Here is a 27,953-nt window from a genome sequence, read left to right on the forward strand (position 1 = left end):
ATTGGAAATCTCTCTGTGCGCATATAGAGTTTGTTCTCTTATGAAATCATGTCTCTAGGGAAGGATAATTTAAAGCCATTTCCGTTTGTTATGTCTGAGCTGAACTAGACTATTAGGGCTTGTTAACGCTGGATAAACTTGAGCCCTATAACTGCCTTCATCTGCAGATTATAGAATCTGTCCAACAAATTGCATTCTGATGTTTTCAGATGAAGGCTAAGCAAGCAAGGGCCTTTTAATTTATATTCTATCACCATGGTTGTCTTAGGAATCACAGTTTGGACTTTCATGCCTACTTGCTAGAGCATAGATGATAAAACTCTTGAATGGGCCAAATCCAGAAGTAATTGAGACACTATACGACATCTGCGTGCAGGGCAAGCAATGGCTGGCTGTCCAAAAACTGCTGGCTAAGCATCTTCCTGCAGAGTATCTCCCTTCCCCCAGTCTTAGCATAAATCAGGGTTTGGTCCACTGAAATAGCGTGTGTGGTCCGCATTTAGAAATTTCATTTGGAAATTATATTGTGGCAACCATGAGACAGATGGATAAAGTAAAACAAGTTTTCTTTAGACTCATGTTAAGTAAATAGAATTAAGTGAAGAGAGTTTCCCTGATGGAGTGAAGGGGAGGTGATGGTTGCCCCAGGGTAGCTAACTCCCTCCACCTCCATTCATCAAACCCACTAAACACACTTACCCGAAGGCTGACACTTAAGTATTTGCTTATTCTGATCCTCTATTTTCGATAGTGGGATATTAGAAGATAGAAATCGCATCTGTTTGGCTTCTTTAAAAAAAAAAAAAAATCTAGCAGAGGGGGGCCTGGGTGGCTCAGTTGGTCAAATGTCCAACTCTTGATCTCAGCTCAGGTCTTGATCTCAGGGTCATGAGTTCAAACCCCGCGTTGGGCTCCATACTGGATAGGAAGCCTAGTTAAAAAAAAAAAAAAAAAAAGTTCGAACTCTAGCAGAACTGGCAGCATAGCTTCCTTGAAGTTCTTGGGTAGGATGGTATCAGGTAGCAGTGTGACCATACACCATGACAACCCCTAACTCTGGAATAAAGAAATCTTCTCGTTATGGCTCCAACCTTATTAACGGTGCCTAACTGAATTCAGTTCTTTCCTGTAAACCTGTGAAAGGCACTATCCTAAATCTAGAGGTTGATTACCATGGGGGTAGTGTGAGGGTGGGAGAGAGAGACAAATGAAATGTGGACCCTCTCAAAAGGTGACTGTGCATGTGAATCACCCTAATCCAGTCCAGATTCAAAAAAATGCCAGAAATGAAGGGCAGATACAGAAGGGAGACATAGAAACTGGGCTTTCTGTGTCTGTGGGAATGAGGGATTTGACTAGCAGAAGGAAGAAAAATCTGTTAGACTGAGAGAACAGCATAAACAAAACTCCAAAAGTAGGGAAGTTCAGAATGTGTCCGGGGAGCATGGGAATATACCCTCCCCTTGACTTCTTCCTTCTCTCCTTTTTTTATTCAATAATTATTAAATGAACGCCTTGTGGTAAACCACACAGACACGGCCACTGTCCACACAAAGCTTCCAGTCTGAAGGAGGAGACAGACATGAATCAAAGAAGCTCAAAGTAAATGACAGATTACAGCTGGGATCCTTACCTCGAAGGAGAGTGTGCATTAGCTAAGAGAAAGCATTACAGAAGAATTTTACGTACTTTTCAGGACTTTGCCAGGGAGATGTCCTGCAACTAGCAGGGTAAGTAGGTGTTGGTTAAGGGACAGCATTGCATGAAAACAGGTCAGAGTGCCCACTGGCCATGTGAGACACTCTGAAAGTGAAGATATGTGCTTTCTTAGGTACAGCTGCCTGAAGAGTTAGGAAGCACACCAGGATAGGGAATTGGTCCTTATTCTATGAGTAAGGAGAAACCATTGACTTGTTTCAAGCAAAGAATGGGTTGAAGTGTGAGATTTGCTTTTTTGGAAAGGTCGCTCTGGTTGCAGGGTAAAGAATTAGAGGCATGGGATGCGATGGGAGGGAAGAAAGTCCAGATGGGAGGCAGATGAGATTTTCCAGGTGGCATATTCTTGTTGTTTGCGCTGGGGTAATGGTGGTGGGGAGGAAGTGAAGGGAATGAATTCGAGGGCTGAATATGAGCTTGGCCTTGGAGATGTTGAGTTTGAGGTGCCATTAAGACACTGAGAAGATATAACAAGAAGATACAGGGGTCTGGGATGGAGATACACATTTGAGAGTCATCGCCCCATAGATGATAATTGAACCCTGAGTGGATGAAGAAATGTTAGTTGAATGAATGAACAACAGAATGAGTCAGGGGATGAGATTGGGTGAGGAGAGAACATAGAATAAGAAGAGGGCCTAAACAGCTGTGTGATGCTGTATTTCTGTGACTATTCATTATCACTTGGAAGGATGCCATAGCAAATTATTTATCCTTTGGCTATTCCTCATGCCTCATATGGACACGTTCTGAAAGCTAACAAGTACCTGGAAAGTGACCAGGCCACCCTTTTCCCCACATGGAGATACCTCTCCTAAAACCTTCCAACTTGCAGATGCGTGAGCTCTAAGAATTCACATAGAAGATGGTTGTTTGGATTGTAGAACACTCCTCTCCAAAGAAGCACCTAGTTCCTAGGCTGATGCCACCAGAGATCCCAGCTGATCCTAACTGACCAGGGCCCTTTCTAAGGGACTTGAAGTTCAAAAGAACGTTGGATTACCAGAACAGCTTTCTCTCACTGCTGCCCTGGGCATGGTCCTAGGGAGTCCTCTCCACTCTCTTCCCATCCCCCCCTCACCAGGCACTGAGACACAGGACTGCCTACCTTGTTGCAATTGGAAGGGGCTTACTGGTTTCAGAAGGGGGGCTTCAGGGGTTTCTTGGACCCTAGCATACAAGCTCTCCGAGGCTCTTCTAGGTCTGCACCTGAACCCATTCACTCCTTTTTATCCTTTCTGAGGACCTCATGGATTGGCCTGCCTGTGTCCTTTGCTTTAACTATCAGCAGGTAGGAATCTGATGGGGTCAGGAAGAAGGATATAATGGGGAGGGTGGGGATGATGCTATTTCTTTCCCCACACATAGCCTACAAAGTATGGTCATAAACTTTTCTCATCTTTCTAGTTCCTAAAGCAAGCGCTCAACTCTTTGGAAGCTTCTAAGGGTTTTTATTACTAGCAATGTCAGAAAGCAGGTTAAGAACAAAACCACTCTTTCTGGCCTCTCCCCTAACCTCTCCTTATTTTGTGTTGTTTTCCTGAGACCTAGGATGAGTATACATCCCAACTCTGAGGCCTGTTCTGGTCTATGCCTAGTGTCTTTGGCATAATTGCTGGTAGTACCATTTTACCTTTGAAAAATATAGGAGATAAATTATGGTAACCCTATATAACCCCATAGAGGAAGATAAAGGGATGCATTGTTGGTATTGGTAGGTTCATAAAGGATTGAAATCACTGTATTCTAGTGAAATCATATGAACCTGAATAGCTTCCTTGGCCCTTGCGCAAGATGAGATCAAAGACCAGGGTCAAGAAAGGTGGGTTCCAGGCAGCCATTGGGTCAACGGCAGAGAGGATAAAAATTTGGGAGCAGAGGTAGAGCTAGGTTATAGCAGAACAGAGAGCGTGGTGTTACGGGGCATGGTCCTGGGCCACTGTTGTCTGGTTGTTGGAACAGGAGGAACAGAGCACAGAACTGTCAACATTTCACTTAAAATTTTTCTGAAAAGCTGCCACTTTGGGAGAATGGTTCAGGAAGACTTTCCCTGTGTCCACATAGCTATGCTTCTAAAAATAGGTTTCTGGGAAGCTCAGGCCACCCAACTGTTATAACCATGTGGGGAAACCGAAGCCCACGGCTCTCTAAGGAAGATACTCAAATCACGTGTACACAATATAAGAACCACCTGTGATGTTAAACAAAAAAACAAGTGTGTGATCCTTTCTCATCACAGTTCTATGAAACAAGAATCTATTTGCAAGTGTTGACTATAATGATAATGTTTTCTTGACAAAGAGATGACTTGTAAAGTAGTGAAGAATGTAGAAAAAGGAGCCCTAGTCACTACTGTTTGTGGTGCAAGAGACATAGTGTGCCTGTTGTACAAACTTGTGCATATTCTAATAATGGGTTTAACTGGGCCCTCAGAAGTTTAAAAGCCCCAAAACCTTCTGCTGTCTGGTGGGGAAGGTAAATCAGGTCGACACTTGGGACCTTGCAGTCTAGCCTCTGGAATCACCGAGGATTCGAGTGAGAAAAAGACAACTCAGTGGTGAACTCAAGACTGAATTTTGAATTTGGAGTCCCATTTCAGGTTCTGAGGTCCAAAATGCCTTTGTGTAAGCCTCTTGGTCTCGGAGTAACTCAGTTTCCCTTTCTGTAAAAGGAGAAGGTAACCCCAGTATGAGAGTATTATCTGAGTACCTTCAGCATTTAGGAAAAATTCCAGTAAGGCTGTGAGCTCTCTGGTGCTGGGGAGTAGGGGGGACTGTGATGCACGAGGAAGAGGACTTTGTCTCATCACTGGAGGGGTGTAGGCTGCCGCCCAAGGGACCCTGTTTAGGAGTAGTAAAGGTGGCGTTCCTGTTTTGGTGAGCCTAGTACAAATATGTTGTTACATCCCACCTCTTATTTTGCCTTGGTTTTGGAGACAAAAATTTTTTTTAACTCTTTGTAATGTGTAAAGAAAACATTAATACGAATCTTATTGAGTAATATCCCCAGAGTCAGCTGAATGTTTGTATAAACAATGACATTATTAATTAGAATGGCACATATGATAGTCCATTAAATAGCTTTGCATTTCCCAATTGTTGATTATTGAAGTTTTTTTTCTATTTTTTACTATCATAAAAAAAATTATAGTGGCCATCCTTTTGCACACAGATTTCCAGACTTGTCTATCTCCTTAGGATACATTCCTGAAATGATATTGTTGGGCAGATTTCTGTTTTTTTATATGTACTGGCAGCTATCTGTCAGGAAGGTATCAATTTGCATAGCAACACTGGGGGTTACATTTGTTTTCAATCTTGGTGAACCTCTTATAGGAAAATGATATCTTATAGTTGATTATGTTTGCTTTTGTTTGATTGCTAGAGAGATTGAGCATCTTTTGTATGTCTATTGCCTGTTTGTATTTTTCCTATTGTGACTTAATTGCTTAGTGCAGTCTAAAAACTCTGGGAGTGTTCTGGTCTGGTTGGTCCATGGAATGCGAGGTCTGGACTATAAATTATTTGTAAGCTAGATTGCAAGATATGAAAGCCTATCGTAAAGGAAAAATTTTTAAGCCACTAGAAAGATATTTTAAGAATATTCTATGACTTACTATACCCGTGATATTTGAGTATCCTTAACAAAAGAAGACATTCACAGTGCTAATTGGAGATGCCAATGCTAAGAGAAGGTCTACCTGGGCTGGCCCCTCTGCTTTGGTCCTAGCAAGTAGTAACCGAATTCTTGGCAACCTCTCCGCAGGGGAGCTGCCAGGACAGCCAAGAGTGCCCCACCTGCTTAAAGCCACCATTAGCCAGCCCCTCTGAGTTTTATGATGCATCTGAAATGGAAGTTTTACTGCATCCTCTCTCCAACTCACGAAAAACCATGAGGAGCAGAAAGGAAAAAGAGAACTCACCCACAGAAATAAGTAGACCTGTCTGAGGGTGGGGAATTGGCTACGCCATGGGGCAGTGGAAGAGTCAGCTACGAAAGACATAAAGCACACCTCGCTTTAATCCCTTCCATCCGCCCAGAGCCCCCAGAAAGCTCATAAAGTCTCCCTTTCTGGGTGACTGGATTCCTTTTAGCTTGTGGAAAGGCAGCATGTTTTGTTGTTTTGGGAGAGGGCTCTGCAGGTGGGGGGCGGGGGCGGATGGCCATCTCTGGGGAGAATGAAGCCGAAACCCCACCTCTCTTCTTGGTTCTCCGTGCTGAGTGGTGAACACCAACAGCTGCTGCCAGGAAGCACCAGGGGGGCTGGGCAGGAGCCTTGCAGCAGGGCCTGGCAATGACCTCCTGCAGAAGCCATGCATATTTACGAGTTTTTTCACCTTTTGAGGGTTCCTCTGGGCTAACTTAAGGGAATCATTTTGAACACTGCTGGCAAAAATGTTGCTGAAAGTTGTGGGTGGTGGGTGGTGTGTTTTTTATTTCTCTAAAAAGAGTGGCTGTTCATCTCTGCCAATATTTAGAAGCTGGAACGGTCTGTTCTTTTTGTTTGAAATAGAGACTTTAGAGATGGGTCCTTTCAGAGACTGGAAGAAGGAGAAAGAAACAACAACAACAACAACAACCCTTGTTTTGCCTTTGGCCTGGGTACTTTTTACTTGTTTACTTTTGACCTTTCTCTGTGTTCACAGGCTGCAGGGGAACCCTGGGCAGCCTGGATGAGGCTTCTTGGTCTGGAACAACAAACACTCAAACAATCCCCCCCCACCCCAAATTCTGCAGCAGTTTAAAGAAGAATCTCCTAAAATTTGTCTAATCTTCCTCATCCTTGAATTCCTGGTGAAGGTAGAGGAGAATATGCTCTTACTTATTCTTCTCCATCCAGCGGCCCAGCCACCTTCTCGGGGCCTTGTCTCCTTCCTTGTCCCTCCCCTCCCAAACACACTCTTAACCTCAGCAGGTTCCCAGCTCCAAGTTCAGGGTCGGCCTGTTGGGCTTCTCCACTTTGCAGGTGCCACTCCCTCTCCTGGAATGCTTTCTCTCCACCCTTCCCTGCTGAAGTCCTCTGGCCATAAAAGGCTGCCCTAAATGCACTGAGCCTTCCTTCCATGGCTGCCATCTGTGAGAGCAAGGAGCAACCTTGGGTGTGTAACCCAGTGCCTGTGGCAGCAGTGCCAACAAGGACAGCAGTAGTAACAGTAATAGTAATATGCTCTACTGGGCACAGGCCACATGTTAGGCACTGTCCCATGTGTGTCTCTCAGGTGTTATCCCTAATCCTCCCAGTTACCTATATCATAGGGGGCACCATCTACAGCTTGAGGATGAGGACATCGAGGCTTCAGAGTTAAGAACCCAGCCATCGTCATAACTAGCAAATGACCGTACCAAAGTTGGAAGGCAGATCTTACTCATTTCCACTCTAGGTCGTGGCCCCCCATTAGATACTCAGGAAGTATCTGTTGATTGAATGAATGGCCCTGAAATTGTTTTCTGAGCCTGGGGATATTGTTCTGATGCCTTTAATGCTTGGTCCTTTTACTGGGTTCCCTGGACCCTTAGTTGCTCTCCTTTTATACCTGATACCATCCTGTCTTCTGGTTTCCCTTTAGAAACCGTACCCTCTCATCATGTTTTAGCTTCAGGGCTGGGGATGGAGCAAAGGGTAGCCTTCTTGTTTCAGTTATCTACTTTCCTTGAACTAGCCTTTATTTCCCTGATCTCTTCTTAGTCACTTGAAAGAAATTAGGCTAAATTAATGAAGCCAACCAGAACAGTTGAAGATCAGCCATATCATATGGGTCAAGCTATTACAGAGCCTCTGTCAGAGGTCTTAAGATGATGCCTGCAGACCTCCCTCATGGAATAAGAATTAAATACATATAATACATATAAATGACCCCTAGTGCCTGGTATGTAGTGAGTTCCTAAAAAATGTAAATGTTAGCTCTTGTCATGTTTATTAATCCTTAAATGGGGTACTAAAATTCCTAAAAGGGGGTGAGACTAGGGAAATACATTAAGATTAATAATTGCTATAGCTAATATCTAATAACTATGTGCCAAGTACTATTATAAGAGTTTTTCATGTATTGACTCATATTACTTTTTTTTAGAGGGAAGGAGGGAAGAGCAGAGTGGGGGAGAGAGAGAGAATCTTAAGCAAGCTCCACTTTCAGCGTGGAGCCCTGCACAGGGCTTGATCTCACAACTGAAATCAAGAGTCAGACACTTAACTGACTGGGCCACCCAGGTGCCCCTTGACTCATATTTTTATAGCATAATTATAATTCCTACAATAGCCTGATGATGTGGGTACCATCACCAGCCTAATTTCCCAGAAAGGGTGGTAGAGACAACAGAGAGGTTAATTTGGGGAGCTTGGGTCCCAGCTTCTGGTCCTGGAGCCTATGCTCTTTCATAATCTGAAAAATACTAAGCCTAGGACCTAACAAACCTCATAGAAGAAGTACTATACCAAATCCTCATTCTTATCTGTCATTTATATCTTCAGGGAATTGAGTGTATCTGTGGAAGCTTCTGGTGCTCTCGCACGTCCCCAGGCACTGCCAGGAGAAAGGAGGTCAACCCAGAGGTGTCCCACATTCCTGGGAAACAACTCAAAGTGGGCAGGACATCTGTGCACCAAACCCAGCTTCTCCAAACCAGTATTTCCCAGTTACCAGGCTGCCACAGAAACCTGAATTAGCACAGTTGAGGCTATTTTGTGAGGAAAGGTTTTTAGTACAAAATTGTTTTTCATATTCAGCTGCCCTTACTGGTCTCGGTTACCCTTGAGACGCAAAACACCACGCCTCCCTCTTTATAAAGGCCAAAACAAAGCTTAGAGATAAACTCAGTATTTGCAGCTCTTTTCCAAAAATGGGTACTATGCACTGAGTAAATATTTGGCAAATGAACATCGGTGATTAAACAGTCAGTAAAAAGAAATGTATATAGCCATGCATTCCATATTTGCATAGATAATGCACACATCTATAAAAGGAACTTCATAAAGAAACTTTATGATGTAGTTATGTATATGTATGACTATATAATATTTTATTTTAATTCTTTCTGCTTCTCTGTGTTTTCTACCTGCTCCCCAGTGTGGAGATGGACCACCTTCAGGGGCACGGGCTCCGACTCAGGCAGGCCTCCCCGCTCCCTCGTTCCCTGCTCTGCTCCCCTGCTCCTGCTCTTGTCCTCCTCCCACAGTTTGCTGGGCACCCTGAGGTCCATCTAGCTCTGTGGTTCAGGCAGGAGGGCTAGGAGCAGAGGGCCAGAGCGGGTGTCATCTCGGAATGGTAAAGGTGATGCTCCATCTCGATGTTTCTAGAAGCCTTGTAACCTACCAGGGAGCCCCGGAAACGGAGACTGGTGTGTGTGTGTGTGTGTGTGTGTGTGTGTGTGTGTGTGTGTGATGTCTCTCTGTGTGCTGAAGGTAAAGGTGTCACTTACAAAGACTCAGAGACTGCCCTTCATTGTCATGCTTCTGTGTGCCCACATCGCTGGATTGACAAAGCTCCTTAAAGTAGAGGTAAGATCAATGATGTGTTAGGGTGAGAGCTGCTACAGAAAAGCCAACTCAGGCCACACTGCCGGCCTGTTTGGAGGCCCGCGCCCTGAGCAAGAGGAAGGCTGCATGGGCTTCCGTCCCCAGTGCCCAAGCCCAAGTCTGCTGCCCCGGGAGAAGTCTGCTCAGTGCTGACACCAGCTCTGTTTCCCCATCCTGTGTTCCTCCTCCCCCTGCTTGGCCTCAGGCTGCCGTCTCTCTGGACTGTTGCCCATTTGTTTGTCCCTTGCCCCCTTCCCGGGTAGCCCCCTCCCCTGCCTGGCTCTCCCCTCTCCCCTCCCTCTGCACTCGCCCCTCATGGGCCTCAGGAGGGCCCCATCTTGACTCAAGACACCCATTAAACAAAGTGAGACACTAGCAGTCAGTGGGCACTTTGTGAGGAGGGCCAATTAGAGGCCAGATTGATCAGGACGAGCAGCAGGACATCCAGAAAGATGCTTTGCTTCTGGGGAATGGGAGCTTAATCCCGTTACTGGCTGGCTGGAGACTCCTGGGGCCCCGCGCGCCTCCTTCCTGCTGTGCCTGGAGGGATACCATTGGAGGGCGGCTGCACCACGGAGGGCTCCGCTCGCCAGCAGCCCCCCTCCTTCCCCCGGCCCCCTCGCTTCTCTTTTCTTTTGCAGTGACACACACTGCAGTGCCTCTGAGGTCATTTGTTTCCCACAGCCTCACAGGGCGCTGTGGCAACAAGGGGGACAATGATCTCTCCCAGGAATGATGGGAGGCCTTGTTTGGTCTTAAATAAGCCCCTTCAAGGGAGCAGTAAGGTCTGTTGTGTGTGTGGTTTGTTTGTGCAGAAAATCCCTTCGCACGTAGTTCCAGTGTGAAGTACTCAGGCAGCTTCAATTGAGGACATAAAGAATCTTATGTGTGGGGGGGAGGGTTTAATTTTATTTTTATTGCTGTTTTGAGACTGGGATCGTGTTTTCCCTCCTGCCAGTTACCCTTTTCCCACTCCTGTTCCCTAGACCCCGGCGTTCTTTGGATAGTTTCAGGCAGGAATTGGCAGGTGTTGGGGCAGAGAGATGCCTGTGTCTCCATGTTGGCATCTGACTTCCCTCAGCTGTGGGGAGGCCGCTCTGGGGTGAATACACCAGGGATTTAGTGAGCCGACGCATTTCTCATCCTATCCTGGGCCCCGAAGAAGAAGAACGTGCTTGGGACTGGATACCCCGGGGCTGGAATTCACAGCCAAGTGGAAGTGAGGTGGGAGGGAAGAGTACTTTGTGGGTTGCCTCAGAACAGACCAGTGGCTTTAATGCCAGAGCTTCCGGGGACTACGAAGGAAGGCAGAGACCTGCGCATGAATTATGGACTAGTGGAGTCAGGTTCTGTGCTCAGTCTAGCTGGTTAACAAGGAAAGATGTGAGATGATGTCTACCCACATCTTGATCGCCCTGCTAGAAAGCACGCAACTCTCCTCTTTGTCTTAGGCTGTCCTGGGTTTTAGGTCTCTGGACTGCTGAGAGTCTGCATGTGCCAGCAGTATTATTTTCAAAGTCGTTCTGTTTGGTGACTCATGCTGTCTCAGACAACGTACTTATTTCATCTGGAGAAACTGAGGCTAGGTGGCTTCAGAGTAAGCCTTTTGCAGACCACATGATGAATTTCAAGGCTTGAGATTAAAACCCTGGGCCTTTCACTGACCAGATCATTAACTAGTAAGTAGGGCCTATTAATTCTTTCCTCTTGTTCCTAAAACAAGATACTCTCTCATCTGAGCGGTATGTTTCAGAAACTGTATGACTCTCTAAATTCTATTTAAAACTATCTTTTCTTCCTTTGCTTTTTATCAGTCTTATCTCCAACTGTTTATAAAATTTTGTCACCTCTTTGACATATCAGATGCAAAAACTATTGCCTTTATGATTGGGCCACTGGAAGAATATAATATTTTTTCCCTTCCCTTTTCATTTCCTGACTTTTTTCCAGTGATAATTTTAATACATTTGTGAAATACTCAGGCAGGAAGGAGAGTTTTCCAGATGTTTCTGTTGATTGCTGTATTGCAAACACAGAACAGTTCAAAGACTGGTATCACTATTTGGTAAATTGAAAAAACATTTTTTTTTTTATAACTAGTTATGCTTGAATTTAATAAACATTCCTAAGATGAGCTTTTCTCTTAACCTTAGTGTCATTTGATTTGTTCACAAATTCTAAAGTGGGGTCCTGGAAATCTTGGTAAATAGATTGACATCTTGCCTTATTTCTCTGGACCATCTGCTAACTGCTTATTCTCAATTGTTCATTAGCTTCAAACAACAAACACACCACAGTCCACCCCAACAGATAGCCTGTATCTCTGACAGTGACAGGACACTGGCCAGACCATCTTCTCTCTGGCCATGTTGGAAGTGTTCCAGTCTTAGCTAAAGTAGACCAACTCATATTTTAATATTTATTATAAAGGAAACAACAAATATAAGCAAATAAAAATAACTAATATAGGTCTGTGCCAGATGATGGACCGTAAAAGAAAACTGCTGATCTACTGTCATGAAGGGGCCATCTTTGGAAATATTCGACTCTAAGGAAATGCAGATTGTGCCTGGTAGAGCCACCTTCCCTCAGGACTCATCCAAACGTATCCCTAGGGGTTCCTTGCCTACTGGCAAATTCCACTACATCGTCCAGATGCATGGAAGATGAGTTTGATTAAGTCCAAAATGGTAGCCAAAAATGTTGAACAGCAAGAAACTGCCTGTGGTAGCTTTGGGAGCTGGTAAGTAAATAACAGGCTGTTGTCCCACACCCTAGTTGAATGCTCTCAAGAGGTTCTTATGTTGCTCGCATTAGTGGGCATGTAAATGAAACCCCTGTTGGCCTTGGCAGATATTGGCCTCTTCTGTGACCTTGTTTGACTGAAACAAAAAGTCATTGGTGGGACAAAATTTCAGAGCCCTGAACTTGGTTGAAAGAAAAGGGCAATTCTCTGAATTGGGTAATTGGATCATTCTCCCAAGTGCCCTAGGGCTTATATCAAACATATAAGAAGGGGATTAATAACTTCAGTGTATAAATGAGCTTCAGGCAGCTTCCAACTGTAACATTTCACTCTCAGGAGCTTTGGGATGTAAAAACAGATTTTTCCAGAGCATTTTGAAGTGCTCTTTATAAAATGCAGGAAGGGACTGCAGACTGCTGTGGAATCCTTGTAATTGTGTCTGGTCCAGTTTGACGAGCAACCTAAAAGCCTTTAGAAAATGGCCACTTCATAAAACCATTCATGAGATGTATAGTTGGAACTAAAAGATGATGCCAGTAATATTTTTCAAATTGTGCTTGATATTCATTTCCTTGGTAATAGTTTTATTATCTAGACTAAATTAGATGGTATCTATGAAATGGAAAGCTTACTATCCTATTTTTACAGTTGATTTGGAGGACTCCAAGACTTAGCACAGACCTATACCCTTGTGTGTGAATTGTAAGGAGCCATTTGAAAAGCTGAGTACTTAGTTCATTCATTAATTTGCTTATTCAAAATTTATTTAATAATAACTATATACCAGACTTGAAAATATAAAGAAAACATAAATTAGAGTAAGACCCATGAAGAGATATTTGAAATTCAGGCTTATAAGGATTGAAGGAATGCATGAGAAGGACGCCATTATTTCTTAGGAATGGGAAAGTTCAGAGAAGGCTAATGGAGGTGACAAGAGGTGAATCCATGAGGCAGAAAAATGTAGAAGAGTGTTTTAGGCAGAGGATTCGGGACTGGAAAACATTATTCAGAAAGGCTAAAGTTTGTGATCAGTATGATCCAGATAAAAGATGCAGGCCAAAATCATCATCTTCTCTTGGAGGAGAGGGATCAAGAGGTGGTTCTGTTGGGTCCTGAAGAAATGGGATTTTTTGTGTGTGTGATGGAGGCAACTGTTGGATTCACAACTTGGGTAGAAAAGGGGAAGCAAAGGAAAACTTTTGAAAAATGCATTGTTTTGAAATGTATCTTTAAGAGTATGAAATTCTGAGATCTCTGGCAACCACATAGAAAAGAAGAGCTCATGGGGGAACATTCTAGAATTGATTCTTATCTTAATAGCTATTGATCTATCTGGATGCCAGAAAGAGTTTGCAGAATTCTACTATTTATTTATTGCTGATTGAATTTAAAGGTGGTGTTTTTTCACTAAGGAAATATTACTAAAGCTGGGTAGAGTTGCTTCTAAGAACTAAAACACCAGATGGCTAATCAGAATAGGAGTTATCTTTAATCATGACCCAAGTATTTATTTTCATTTTTCTCTTGTAATTTTTATAGAAACCTGTAAAGCAGCTATTTAACCTGCATAGTCACAAGTGAGTAAACAGCCTCAGAGAAGAGAAATAAATTCCTCAGAATCCCAGGGCAGCCAGTACAAGACAAAGCCCATGTCCTCCCTTGTAGGCATACTCTTTCCCACAAGAGCTAAATCTTCAGACTTTTGTCCACCTATAAGAGCAAAGGCAGACATTTGAATTCTCTTGTATTTGTTTTGGGTTTGTCATTGATCATGTTTTTCTTCCTATAGAGAAGATGTGTTTCTTCTTCCTTCTCCTCCCCTGGCTCCTTCTCCACCATCCTACCTGGATGCTTCTAGCCGGAAATGGCAGATAGGTTCCATCTTCCATTCTACTCCAAATGGTTAATAGTGGTGGCTTGGGCTGCTGTATTGTAACTCTCCAGTAGCAGCAACCTTGGGCTCCATGCAGGGGGAGTGGCAGTATGTGTGCTGCTTATCTGTTACCAAAGCTGCTCTCGTGTCTTTACTTCACCCCCAAAGTGGTGAATGAGATAAATAATTTGAAGTCCTAAGAAAAGGAAGCCATGCCTATTTCCAAAAGTAGGGAACATAAAGAAGGGGAAAAGAGCAGTGAATTTGTAAGAGAGATGTACAGTCTAAGAATTAGAAGGGAAAGCCTGAAGGAGGCTAAACGAAATAGATTGCAAACATCTGAAGGGTGACTGCAAAAATCACATTAGGATTTTGTGGCTTATCTTCAGGGTACCTGTGGAATCTGTTCTCTCTCTTCTTCTTCTTCTCTGTTTTTTTTTTTTTTTTAGTTTTATTGTATTTTTGCCCCCTCTGTGTGCAATGAGATGGTGACCATGAAATGCAACAGCCTCCTGCATTCTTTGGCTGTCCAGTTTAGCCAGTACCCAGCTCTCCTCCCTGCAGTCAGCTCTGGCTTGTCCTGAGGAGGCTGGTGATTCATCCCCTCTTGGGACCTGAGACATGACTCCATATTGATATCACCCATTGGGCTCATTGCTTGAATCCCCAGATTGTTCGTGTGTTTGTTGACTTTTCATCTAAAAATAAAAGTCACTTAAGGCAAATAGCTTAGTGCCAATGGTTTTGGATATTTGTGAAAGTCAGAAACTCGTTTAGGAAACCACCATCAGGATTTTCTTGGCATTGGATCAGGTTTAGCATGTTGCACCTCTGCACACCAGCTCTTGCACAGATTGGGGCCACTGAGTTGAATTACGGAAAACCTCCCTAAGAAAATTGGAAGTCAGGAAGTAGTATTGGTGATCCACAACATATTGCTGTGTTTTCTAAGATTCTCTTCTGGTCATACTGTTGTTCCTTCTTGGGTAAAATGTGAAACTGGCATCCTGCCCTTTTGAAGGGAAAAAAATGTTAGCTGCTTGGCTTTGGAATTTTGGGGCAATTCAGTCAATGACTTTCCTCTTCTATAAACTCCTGTTCTTTAAAATGGGTGCCACATCCTTCATTTTCCCTCCTAAGCCATTATACATTATTTCTGGCTGCTAGATTCCATTACGGAGCCTACTGCATCCAAGTAATGGATGGAATAATTGTAATGACTAGCTCAGTACAAGTTACAAAATTAGAGACCTAGTCATCTTTCCGGGTCATACAGAAATCACTTCTGGACAAAAACTGCTATACACAATGTATATTTTTAAAAATGGTCTTTCTTTTACTTTGTGCTGCAAAAACAAACTTTGAGGGAATGCTTCTCCCACAGGATATGGAAATGGCCTTGGACCATGTCCAGGGTTAGTGACACAGCTGCTGTTTCCTGCAAGGGACATCCCACATCCAGAAGGGGAAAAAGACAAAGTTAAATATATAGCAAAAGGGTAATGACTGAACCCATTAATGAGAATGAAAGAATTTGCCTGTTACACAATCTGTTTGTAATAATATACAGCTATTGGCAGGAATTACAGTTTATGTTTAGAAGATATATTTAAATTCTTTCCCAGAGGGCAACCGATCCAATAGAACTGTAACAACAACATCATCTACTTATGGTACCTAATAATTTTAAAGTTCCTTTGTATATCTAGTTTTATATTCACAATGACTTGAGGAAGCTGATGAGTTGGATGGAGAGGTAAGCATGGACTAGGAAATATAAAGGAAGGAGTTTAGACTTTATTCTAATCATGACATAAAGTTTTAAGCCAGAGATGGACATGATATGATGTACATTTTAGAAAGATCATTCAGTTTGCTGTATGGAATATGGACTATATAGGGGGGCAGAGTGGAAGTTAGGGGCTAGTTGAGGGCTAGGAAACACAACACTAATACATGAGAGATGGTGGCTTGGGCCAGGTGGTTGTGGTGGAGGGAGTGAGAAGTGGTTAGATTCACAATAAATTTTGAAGAAACTGCTTACAAGACCTGCAGATAGATAGAATTATGAAGTGTGAATATTAAAAAAAAAATCAAGACTTGTCTCTATATTTTGGGACCTAGATGACTCTGGAAATGGTTTTATTTTTTTCCTATGAAGTACATGGAGTTATTATTGAGGCCAAAAAAAATCTAACCTTATTGAGGAGAGGAACAGATTGGATGGAGGAGAACAGGGAGGGATTTCTGTCCTTGAAAAGTTGAGTTTGAAATGTCTGTTAGAGAGGCAACTGGAGATGTCAGGTAGACAACTGACTGTATGAGTCTGGAGGCCAGGAGAGTGGACTCAAGTGAAGATAGCGAAAAGACTGATCTTGCAGGTATAACAACTCTTAGAAGCTGAGAAGAGGGGAGATCTTTAAGGAGCCTGGGAGGGAAGGGATGGTGAGGTCAGAGGAAATCCACGAGCATGGGACTTTTCTGGAAGCCAAATGAAGAAAGTCATTCAAGAAGAAAGGAGCCAGACCTAATGCTCCTGAGAAATCAAGTGAGGTGTGGACAGAGAGTTGACCCATGGATTAGGCAGGATACAGTCAAGGTGACCTTGAAAAAATGTTTTTTAGGGAAGTGTTAGGGATATAAGCCTGACTAGGTTGAAGAAAGAGTCAGAGACAAGGAAGTAAAAACAGAGGGCGATGACAGCTTTTTAAACGTGTTTTGCTATGACTAGAAACAAGGAAATAGAGTAGTCAAAGATTTTTTATTTTAATTTTTATAGTGATGAACATAATTAGTAGAAAGGGAAAATATGATAATGTTGGGGAGAAAATAAGATGCCACTAGTGCAAGGACCTAGAGAATGTAGGAAGGGTTGGGTACAAGTCCACACTGATTAGGTTAAAGCAGGTTGAAGCAGAACTTAGGTTGAAGCAAGACTGGCTATCCATTGGAACAGAAAAGAAGGAAGACTACTTGAGTATAATTGCAAAGCAGGCTAATAGATTTGATGATATGAGGATGATGTTGTTTTCTTCTGATAGCCTCACTTTTCTTAGTGAAATAAGACATGAGATGGTCAGCGGAGAGTGAAGAACGGAGAGGGAAATATTGGAAACTGGAGAAGATTTGATAGAATAGCCAGACAGTCTTTATATTTTGCCACGACTACCTTGGATTCCTTCATGGTTTCATGAGAAAATAGATGCTAAGTCTAGATTTGGTAATTTACTCAGCATAGAGAGAGAGAGTTCTGAAAAAGGATAGGACTCCCTAAGTGGGTTCCAACTCTGTGAGCTAGTGGAAGTGATCTCTATGAAGAAGGGATAAAATGTTGGTGGCTGTGTCAAGTGAACCCCCTCTGAGGACTCCCCTGCACCAGTATGGTGTGTAGAGGGTGAGGCTCTCAGAGCCTTTGCCTCTTTCCATGATTCCCCACTTGGATCAAGTCATAGTACTTGAGGCATATTTCTCAGCTGTCCAGGGCTGACTCAACTCATTTTGCCCTTCACTAAGGTACTTAAGAGACATTTACTGAACAAACTAATTAAATCATCATTCTACATCCACATTATGCTTCTTTCATATTTGTGAAAGAGCTCTTGAATCTCATACCTGCATATACTACAGACCCAACAGAGGGTGCTTAGGGAAGGAGAATATTGACTAGAGGACTTCCCAGCTAGTATTTATCTATTGTGCTTTCCAGAAGGTATTTGAATTCTGCTCAAATTCTTTGTGTATACAGCAGTTAATTAGATTTCTGATATTCTAAGATCCTTGCTTGTTGTTCTGCTCACTAGAAAGTAAAAAAGCTGGACTCGATTAAGAAGGAATAATGATTAAGATGATTAAGAAAAAATAGTGGAATTAAAGGAGATACCTCTTTCTCTTTTGAGGTCCCTGAAAGAATAGCAACCTGAGAATCAAGCAGAACTTCCCTCTTTAAGGTAATGCATTACCTTTTCATGGCCCCTTTGAGGACTTCTTCCCAGGAAACCTGCTGTGACGTATGCCATTCTTAGGGCACTGGTATTTTCTTTTGATATATAGTTTTGTGTTTCTGTGAATAAATGAAGTAAATAGAAAAAAGTATGTACAAATAGTACTATGGTAATTAAATCAAACCAATTTCTTTGAAATGGGCTCTGTGTGCGTGTTCCCTCGTCACTGGCAAATCACCTAGTTACTTGCAACTGCTTACTGATTACCCTAGGTACATAGTATTTATCATCTTATTCAATCCTCAGAACTGCTCTCTCATTGCCATTTCACAAATGAGGACATGGAGGCCCAGAGAGGTTTAAATAGCCCAAAGCCACATATCCAGTCTGGGAGAGTCAAGAATTTAACTCTGGTCTCTCTGTTTCCAAAGCTGGACAGCTTTCCACTATACCACATTGCCTATCATGTAGTCGGTGATGATAATGTCTTGGTTATTTGTATCTGTAAAACATCTTTTATTGAAACTATCTAAATATTATTATCTTCTTTGTGATTTGGAGCAAGGAAGGAAAGAACCAACATTTCTTAGACACATCATATGTGTCAGATATAATTTTAGGCATGTTCACATAACAGAAAGTTTATATTGTCTTCATTATACACATGAGGAAATGAGACTTAACAGAGATTAAGTGAGTTGCCCAGTGCCGCAGCTCACAAAGGAATTAAGAGTCAATTCTGGTGCTTCCCTTAGCAAAATCTAAGCTCTATTGGAGCAGGGAGAGAGTCTTTTAAATCACTGTTATGTCCCTAGTGTCTGGAATAGGGTCTTTCTGTGGCACATAGTAGGGGCACAAGAGAAGTGTATTGCATGACTAATGATTGAACATGCTGTAAGCTGCAATTAAAATGCATCAAGCCTTGTGTTGTGCTTTCCAGGGTCTTCTAGTAGATGTTGGCCTGGTATAGTAGAAGGTTCTAAAAACGAATCCATGAATGCATGTACGTTTCTTATTGCAGAACCCCTGCTCTTCTCACAGCTGTGCAGTCTTAGTGATGGAACTGCTGGGAAATTTTCTCTTGTTGGGAAAACTGAAACACCAAAGTTACCTTGGCAAAGAGTTTTGCGAGTCAGTGGACAATTAGTGACACAACTGAAATCTTGAGATTCTCACCTTTATAGCCCTAACTACTTAACAACCCTGCAGTCCCAGTGGGGTTATAGCTTTCTATAAATCTGGTACTTAATCATTTAAAGAGATGGCAATTTATCTTAAATGCGTACCTTATTATGGATGTGACACACTTAGCACAGATGGTCTCAGAAGTTTTTCCTGGCTTCCCCTACCCTAACAGTATCTAGTATGTTAATGTCAATATTAGCTTTACTGTTTTAGGTAACTTTGGTATGCTTCTCATTAGCTGGAACCGTAAAGAGCTCAGTTTTACCTGCGTTAAGGGATCGCTAAATTCCTATTGGCATCTGACTGTGCAGTCCCATGTCGAAAGTGAGGTCATGTTTCTCCTGGATCGTGCCTGTATCTGATGAGCCTGGGCTGGCGTGAATCCGAGACAATGAAATAATCACAGCCATTAGCTCACCCGGGCCCTATTAAGATGTGGCCTGGCTTTCCACCCATTTCTCCTGCCTGGAAAAATTGACACAGTCATGGTTTGTAAAGGTTAGTAGAGAAAGAACTGCTTCCATAACGAGAACGGCACCACCCTATTTAGACCTGGAGCCGCTCTGTGGCTTGATCTTGGGCAATGGCAGTAAGGAGCCAGGGTGCAAGGGGTTTTCTTCATCTCTTTGTGTGTGATTGTAAAGCTGAATTTGCCTAATGCACTCTTTCTTTCATCCCAGCTTCTGTGGCTAGTGGGTCACCCTGGAGCAATGGCTTCCAAACTTTTCACTGCTTACTCTATTTCTCTTTATAGACCCTGCATTTTGAAGGGTTGGGCCTAGTAAACAAACTATGAAGGTTAAATAAGGATTCCCTTTCTTTGTTGACACCTGGTGCTGGGACTTCTGCCTCTGATCTCCACCTATGGTGTTTTCTCAGGGATGCCCTTCCCTACCAGGTGACTGCACCAGACACACCTCCCAGAGGACCCTTGAACTCTTTGAGGATAGAGACCACACTTGTCTGGTTCGGACCATGCCTTTTACACGGCCATTTCCCTAGTGCCCAAGTCTTTGCTTGACATGCAGTAGGTACTTGGGAAACCTTTGTTGAATAAATTAATGAATTAGCTGATTTGATTCCAGTGAAAAATAAAAGAAATTTCTTCCTTGCATTGGCTTGAGAAGGCTTATCCTGTATAAATCTGACAGGGTTTTTGAACTGTTGACAAGAGCTGGAATGAAAATCACCAAGTTTAGAATGAAGGTTAACTCTTGTTGGGAGAAAAGATAATGCCAGTGGGAAAGGATTATATAAAAGGCTTTCAGAATATTGGTAACGTTCTGTTTCTTACGCTAGAGGATTCCTATGGATCCAGGGGCCCCACACTTACTCCTGGAACTAGAGGGACATTGCCAGATACCACACCTGCTATTTATTCCATGCATGCCCAAGACAAAGGCCAAAGGACCAGCTAAGGACTTTATAAAAAGTGATGGTATTATTAAAGTGGCCCTATTATGTTATAGCTCTTATGGCTATATGCCTAACTGCCTTGACAAATACCTATTTTTCCTTGTTCATGTCTTTGAAGACACACAGAGTCACTGCAAACAAGCTAGACTGCCTCTCCTTTTGTATCTACTACTTCTTGAACCCATCTCACTTTCCTAAACCACCTGTTGAAACTAATCCAAATTAAAAACAAAAACAACCAATCACTCAGCAATGACTAGTTGAACACCTACTGTGTGCTTTGTGTTAAAACCTATAATTAGAAGGTGTTGAGCTTCCTGGGGACTTCTAGTGGATATCTTCATGTAGGAAGGAGAAATTTATCAGAGAATGGCCTGATGTCAGGGCAAATTTTTAGTCTTTCCTCATGACCTGCTATGCTCCTGTGTGGATCACCACCTTTGGAAGTATCAGGGATATCTTGGAATAGTCACAGTACCTGCCAACACAGTTGGGCAGGGACCCAAGTGGGATCATTTGTGTTGCATTGCTCCGTGGTGTTCGGAGACCACCTGATACCAAAGCTCGCTAAGCCCAGCTCCAGGGGATTGTCAATGGAGTGGGCCCAGTCAGCCCCCTCATCAGATTGCAATCAAAAGTTGCTTGATAAATCAGTAAAGCTGAAGATATTTTTGGCAGTTTCAATAGGCAGAGGTAAGTATGCTTTCTGTAGTTTCAATGAGTTCATTATCCAAAGGCCAGAAGTGACCAAAATCGCTGATTGGCTAATTAGACATAACTCAAGGGCCATAAAGCTTCATAAAGGTCATTATGTGGGAATATTAATAAAGTACTTGAGTTCAGCTCTAATTAGGAGGGAGAACGTGTCCAGGGAAATTGGAGGGTAAAGTCTGAGAAGGTAGATAGTACAGATATTTCTGGTCCAAAATGGAAGGGTTTAATATGTTACTGAGCTCTAAGAACAGACTCCTGGAAAACAGATTCCCCAAGTCTTTCCCAGCTTTCAGATAGGATGTAAAACTAGAGGCTTTAACCTTTACTTATGGTTGTCTAAAAATCTACCCTATTTTTCTTAGAAAGGGAGGCAGTTGCCTTAACACCTTGGCCAGATTCCCAACATGTACAGGGTGGCCCGTTTCAAAGAGGCCCATGGATGCTTCAGAGTGAGGAAAGGGTTTGTTGTAAAGCATCATGTGGATGTGGGTGTTTAATGAATATGAGCTGATTAAATTGGCCACCCTGAATTATAACCTCATGCCTTCTGCAGTTCCTCTCCAGTTTTTAGCCTGAGATGGTATTCTTCCTACTTTTCTGCCCAAACTTGTTAAGCAGAAATTCTACCACTATTCAGACTGCTTGAGCTTTCCACCCAGAGTTTCTTTGTTTCAATGGTGAGCAAAAGAATCTGGCCTTGGAAATGGGTTTCTTAACAAACTCGCTCTCCGAGCAGCGCTGCAGTGATGTCCTGCCTTGGCCACACCCACATCACCTCCCCTTCAAACCTCCTCGCCTCCATCTGCTTCTCTGTCTCTGGGCTAATACAATAGCAGTATCTGTCGGGGAGCCAGCTCGGCTGCAAACAGAGGAGGCCTTGTCGAAAGATGGAGAGTGCCCTGCTGTAGAAAGTAGACGAGCTGGGCTAATGACTCACTTTTGCTAAGAGCCATGTGTGTGGCTTCGGAGAGTCACATTGTCTTCACAGGCCCCAAGTTCCTTCATCCATAAAAAAGAAAGGGTGAGACAGAAGTCAGTACTTCTCAGACTGGAGGCTGCGGGGATTTGGGGTCTGCCTATTCTTTGGGATTTTACATTCTTTCTGTGCTTGCTTGAAAGATATCATAAAGGCAATCCTTAGCAACTAAGACATTTTTCAAAAGTAAATCTTAAGTTTCTTAAGTTGATTCCTGAAACCTGGTCTAAGGTTGCCTAGGTGCTAAGTTCTCCTGGAGGTTCTTAAATGTGTTTTGGATGTCTCGAATAATTTTTTCCCTTCCAAAGGAGTCCATATATCACTCCAGTTTGAGAAACACCCGACTGTTTCCGTAGGCTCATAAACCGGATATAGAAGTGGGACAAAATATTAGCTTTAACTCTCTTATCCTCATCCTACCAGACCTAATTAGTTGGGGACCACCCCACTATGTTGAAGTCTGTTAGCACATGGCTTCTTTTTGTTTTCATAACTGAAATATTCCCTGTTTTCACTCACTGGGTATTAATTTATACCGAGCATGTTTCTGCCAGTAGCTATTTCTCGTTCCCTTTAGGACTGATTTAGTTTACTGGTGACTGATCTCATTGAGCCCACCTCCCTCTAGAAGAGCTTCTGTGTTGGTTGAAGTGAAGAGTTGAGCTACTCTTGTTAGTGACCTCAAGACTGAGCAATCATGACAGTAGTTTATGTCTGCATTCCACTCTTACAGACATTATCTCTTTTGCTTCTCATTTGGCTTGTGGGATCAATGAAGCCAGTAGCTTGACGCTCATTTCACAGATGAGGATGCTCAGACTCAGAGAGGTGTCTTGTGGGATCTCAGTTTATGTGTTCTTGCCAACAATGCATCTTCATCCCATAACAGCAACAAAGATATATTGGGTAGCTGTTTGCCATATTGTGTTGTTCCGCTGTTATTTGTTCTAGGAAATCATTAAGTGGAGCTTCTCACTCAAGGACATTGCTGGGCTTACTCAGCCTGACAGAAGTCACATGCCATTATTTACCAAAGACCCATAGCCGGTCTCACCCAGCCCAGTTCCTGGTACATGAAAATTACTCAGTAAATATTTATTGGAAGGTAACTGGCTGAATAAATACATCTTTAAAAAATTCTATCATCCTTCTGATAAAAATTCAGACATCAGGGATGATTTTTGCTATACAGAGTTTTGCCAACATTTTTTCAAGCTCGAAGTCGACAGGATTTGCTCCCCGACTGCTAAGTGCTTTAAAAAGAAAAGAACAGGGAACTACTGAGAGAGAGGTATACTGGAAGACCGTCAGAGAAAATCCCCTTTCTGGGATTATCTCCTTTCCTGTCTCTGATCCATTTCCTAGGCCTCAGAGTGGATATGGGAAATGATGTCACTTGGTCTGCCCGGAGTTAACCGAAATACTCAGCCCTACCATAGGGAGAGTTGGGAAGTGCTGGAGGAGTGGGAAGTGTAAGTAGCAAGAAAGATACATGGAAGCAAGTCGGAAGGTTAGAATGGAGAGCAGAAGAGTTGGTGGGAAGACGATTTCTGTGGTGAGGATCTGTCTGAATGGGAAGGGAAGAGATGTTTCGTCTGCTTCTCCTGTAGTGTGGTTTGGCTCCTTTCCTTTTACATCCCAAGAGAACTATCAGTGACCAGGGACATCAGATTTTGATCAAGGCAGCTCTTGCTGGGCTGGTTGGTGAGCTCGGCTCCCGTGGGTGTGGTGAAGCTGCCACAGGGAAGAGACAGGCTGCAGGTCACAAAGGGATCCACTCACCCTCTTCCACTGTTGGTCGCTGCTGTGGTATTTATAAACATAGCGTGTGTGCTCACATACTCATAAATGCTACTTATCGTCATCTGACTGCATTATCTGTGGCAGAGGATGGCCTGGAAAAAGTGATCCCACATTATTTGTATATACTCATTGTCCCTGGAACCACTTCCTGAAGTTCCAGGCTTTTATTTTACTGTCATTCTCTTAAATTGCCTATTTCTCAAAGCCCCAGGGTTCTGGAGATGTTCTTGTGCTTCAGGTGGGCTTCTAAGCAGCTCCTGGAAACCATGTAGCATTTTCTGGCTCTAGTGGGCCAGGGAGGAGGCTTCTTTCCCTCCCAGCTATTCCTTTCTGACAGGGGTTTTTGGTCATCTCGAAAAGCTAAGACTGGGAGGTGACCAGAATGGAACTGCAGATCATATCCAGTCAGCCAAACTGAAACAAACACACATGCTTAGCTGACCACACAAGTGGTCTCAGAATGACATCTTGCTTGGGGAGTAAAAGTCAAGGACTGTGGTTAGTGCCCCCACAGGCCCCAGATGGTTGGAGCTAATACACACCTGTGCTCTCTGCCAGGTAGTTTTCATCAGTTTCCTCAGGATGTCAGTGTGTGTGGATAATTAAGAGTATTTAATCATATTGTAATTCCCCACAGAGGGATGGGGCGGGGATGGAGGAGGGATCATTGGCTTTTACAGTCTTGGGGGGAGTCATCAGTTGAAAAGGCCATAGAGAAAAGCCAAGTCTCTTTGGCCGTGTCTGTGCCATAACTCAGTCAGGAGTCGACCTGGCACCCCCCTCCAGTGTCACTTCAGTGAAAATATTATCCCAAATCTTTTGTTGCGCTCTCAGGGTTCTCGGCATTAAGTCAGAATGCTTAAATTGCAGGAAGGAAACCATTCTAATTCTACCTCCATCGAGGCCGTGCTTTGTGTAGACCCACAGAAGTCAACCTCCCATTTGAAGGAGTCATGTCTCCAGGCTCGTAAAAATAAATGAGGTGGGGGGCCGCCTGGGTTGCTCAGTGGGTTAAAGCCTCTCCCTCGGCTCAGGTCATGATCCCAGGGTCCTGGGATCGAGCCCCACGTCGGGCTCTCTGCTCAGCAGGGGGCCTGCTTCCTCCTCTCTCTCTGCCTGCCTCTCCGCCTACTTGTGATCTCTCTCTCTGTCAAGTGAATAAATAAAATCTTAGGAAATAAATAAATAAATGAGATGGGCACCTCAGTCACTTTAAGTTAGATCTCATCCGTAGGGTGAGTTTAATTGGCATATGTTGATAGGCTTCTAAATTAAAAGCACGAAGTCTAAACCGTGAAATCTTTGTCTTGTTTATTCTGAATTCCTCACTTTTTCCAATTTCCCTATATACTCTGTTTTCTTTGCCCTGTCAATTGCCAAATTTAGCTGCTGGAATCGATCTCTTATTTGGGTTCAGGAAACCAAGTCGCACTGACAGGAAGTGGCTTTTCAGAATCACACAGCTAGTTAGCAAGTTAGGATCTGGGTCACCAGAATTCTAGTCTTTCCACTTTACCCAGTGGTCATCTTTGGGAAATATATTTTTACCCGTTTCTTAGGAGAATATTACTAATTTTACTAATGTGAGCTTCATTTAAAGCAATACTGATTTCCTTCCTAAGTCCCCTAAATTGATCTGATATGTTTCTGTTTAAAAGCCATGCAGTAGAAGTTTCCTGTAATTAGGTTCTAAAAACATTTCTTCATTCATTCATTGAGAGAATAGCTATGGCAGAGGGCACTATGTCAGGTACCTGCTAATTCTAGATAAAAACACAGAGTCTTCCCACAAAGATGCAGAACTTAACACTCTTCAAATTCTACTCAGTATAATCTATTTGCTCACCAAATGCTCATGAAATTAAGATTTTGAGGTTATATTCCCTCCTCTGGCTTTAACTTGGCCCAGCCATCTCACTGATTGGACCAGCACAAATATATCCTGGTTACTCTGAAAACCACTAGGTTTCCTCAAAAAATTAAAAATTGAAATACCATACAATCCAGCAATTCCACTCCTGGGCGTTTACCCAAAGAAAATGAAAATGCTAATTCAAAAGGATACATGCACCCCTATGTTTACTGCAGCATTATTTATAATAGCCGAGATATGGAAGCAACCCAAGTGTCCATTGGTGGATGAATGGATAAAGAAGATGTGGTGTATACTTACAATGGAATATTATATAAAAGAATGAAAGCTTACCATCTGTGACAACGTGGACCTAGAGGGTACTATGCCAAGGGAAATAAGTCAGAGAAAGACAAATACCATATGATATCACTTACATGTAAAATCTAAACAAACAAACAAAAAACCACAAATGACCAAAAAAAGCAGACACACACTTAAAAATACAGAGAATAAACTGATAGTTGCTAGAGGACCGGGTGTTGGCAGGATAGGCAAAATGGGTGAAGAGGAGTGGGAGGCACAGGCTTCTAGTTATGGAATGAACAGGTCTCGGTGATGAAAGGTATAGCATAGGGGATATGGTATTATCATTGGTATCATAATAGCATAGTATGGTGACAGATGGGAGCCATACTTGTAGTGAGCCGAACACAAAATGTAGGGTTGGCCTAGAGCTGTTGAATCCCAGTGTTGTACACCTGAAATTCACGCAGCATTGTGTGTCAAACACACTTTAATTAAAACACACATACACTTCAAAGGCATGTTCTGCTCATGGTGTGCTGATAGCTTCCTGGGCTTAGGAAGGTGGCATGATTAAAGCTGAAAGGACTCCTGGGAACAAGTGGAAAAAAAAAAATAAGCCTTCCCTAACATAGTGTCACGTGGCTCTTTTTGGCCCAACTGGGCCCAGCTCTCTTGGTCTTTAGATCACACCACTATACTTTCTGATACCAGATGGCTTTGTTTATAGTTATTATATTCTTTTAATTTACTCTGATTCTTCTTCTTAGATAAGAAACCACAACTGGAGAAAATCAATCAATTTTTAATTTGCTCTTCAGTTTCCCTTTTCTGGAAGCAACCAATGCCTCTTGTCATTTGGTACTAATTCCCCTTCCATATTTTTAATCTCTCTGGGTACTTGTGAGTTGGAGTCCTATTAAACAAGATAAAACCACATTTTACAAGCTAATTATTTATTTTTTCAAAGTATCAACCATAAGATTATAACTGCTCTCAGTCAAACTTTTTCAAGATTTTTAACCTAACCACGTATACTAATATACGAGTTGTTCACAACCCAGGGTGATATTGCCCCCCAGGGGACATCTGGCAACATCTGAAGTCATTTTGGCTGTCACAACTGAGAGGAATCCTACCGGGGTCTACCCGGGGATACTGCATAACATCCTACAGTGCACAAGACAATTCCCACAATCAAGACTTACCCGGCCCAAAATGTCAACAGTGCTGAGGCTGAGAAAACCCTCTAGTGTATGACATGGACATGCACAGAGCAAATGTAACTGAACTAGATGCTCATCGTTTATCGCTTTCACTTCTTCAGGATATCCTCCACAGCCACGAGGCTGTGCCTAGTTACTTCCTGTGGAAGACAGTGGATCCTCAGGGTTGGAAAGTGTGTTCCACAATGAAGTTCCACTTCCGAGAAGGTTGTGTTTGGTTTCCTCAGAGTGTTACTCTCTGCATCCACCGCTCAAGGTCTCCACCAGCATATTTTGCTGCCCCTCGTTATCAGGCATATGATAAGAGGCAGAATATCAATATTTGCCCAGACATCATTTGGTCTTAAGTCGACCCTACCAGCTGCAGCTTCTTAAAACTGATCACTTATACTCTGTAAGTCCCAAGGCCTCTTCTAAGAAGACAGAGGTGCGTAGGTAGCCCCTGAGAGGTTCGCTGAGTGGGACATTTGGGGTTGTGAGTACTTTCTGCTTACAAGCTTCTCCTTCAATATCCCTATTTAGGTATATGGTCTGTTGAATAATTCAGTGACCACTTAAATTTCTTCTCATGAGTCAGCTTTTCACTTTGAAAAAGCAACCCCATTTGTATCGATGAAGTTTCGCTTTTTTTTTTTTTTTTTAAGTTTCTTACCTTATTGAATGGAGGAACTAAGAATAGGGAG

General features: G+C 42.8%; 1 protein-coding gene and 1 long non-coding RNA gene across 4 annotated transcripts in view; one reads left to right on the forward strand and one right to left on the reverse strand.

Annotated features, from left to right (window-relative positions):
* Positions 1 to 27,953, forward strand: part of RAD51B (RAD51 paralog B) — a 683,490-nt gene that overhangs the window by 458,567 nt on the left and 196,970 nt on the right. The gene's annotated exons all lie outside the window — the stretch shown is intronic.
* LOC131836719 (uncharacterized) lies at positions 778 to 27,331 on the reverse strand. The gene is made up of 3 exons (XR_009355731.1): positions 27,253 to 27,331; positions 17,811 to 17,911; positions 778 to 931 (listed from the first exon to the last, which is right to left on the reverse strand). It is a non-coding gene; the product is annotated as an uncharacterized LOC131836719 (long non-coding RNA).

Source organism: Mustela lutreola, chromosome 7 (genome assembly GCF_030435805.1).
Source record: "Mustela lutreola isolate mMusLut2 chromosome 7, mMusLut2.pri, whole genome shotgun sequence".
NCBI lineage: Eukaryota > Metazoa > Chordata > Mammalia > Carnivora > Mustelidae > Mustela > Mustela lutreola.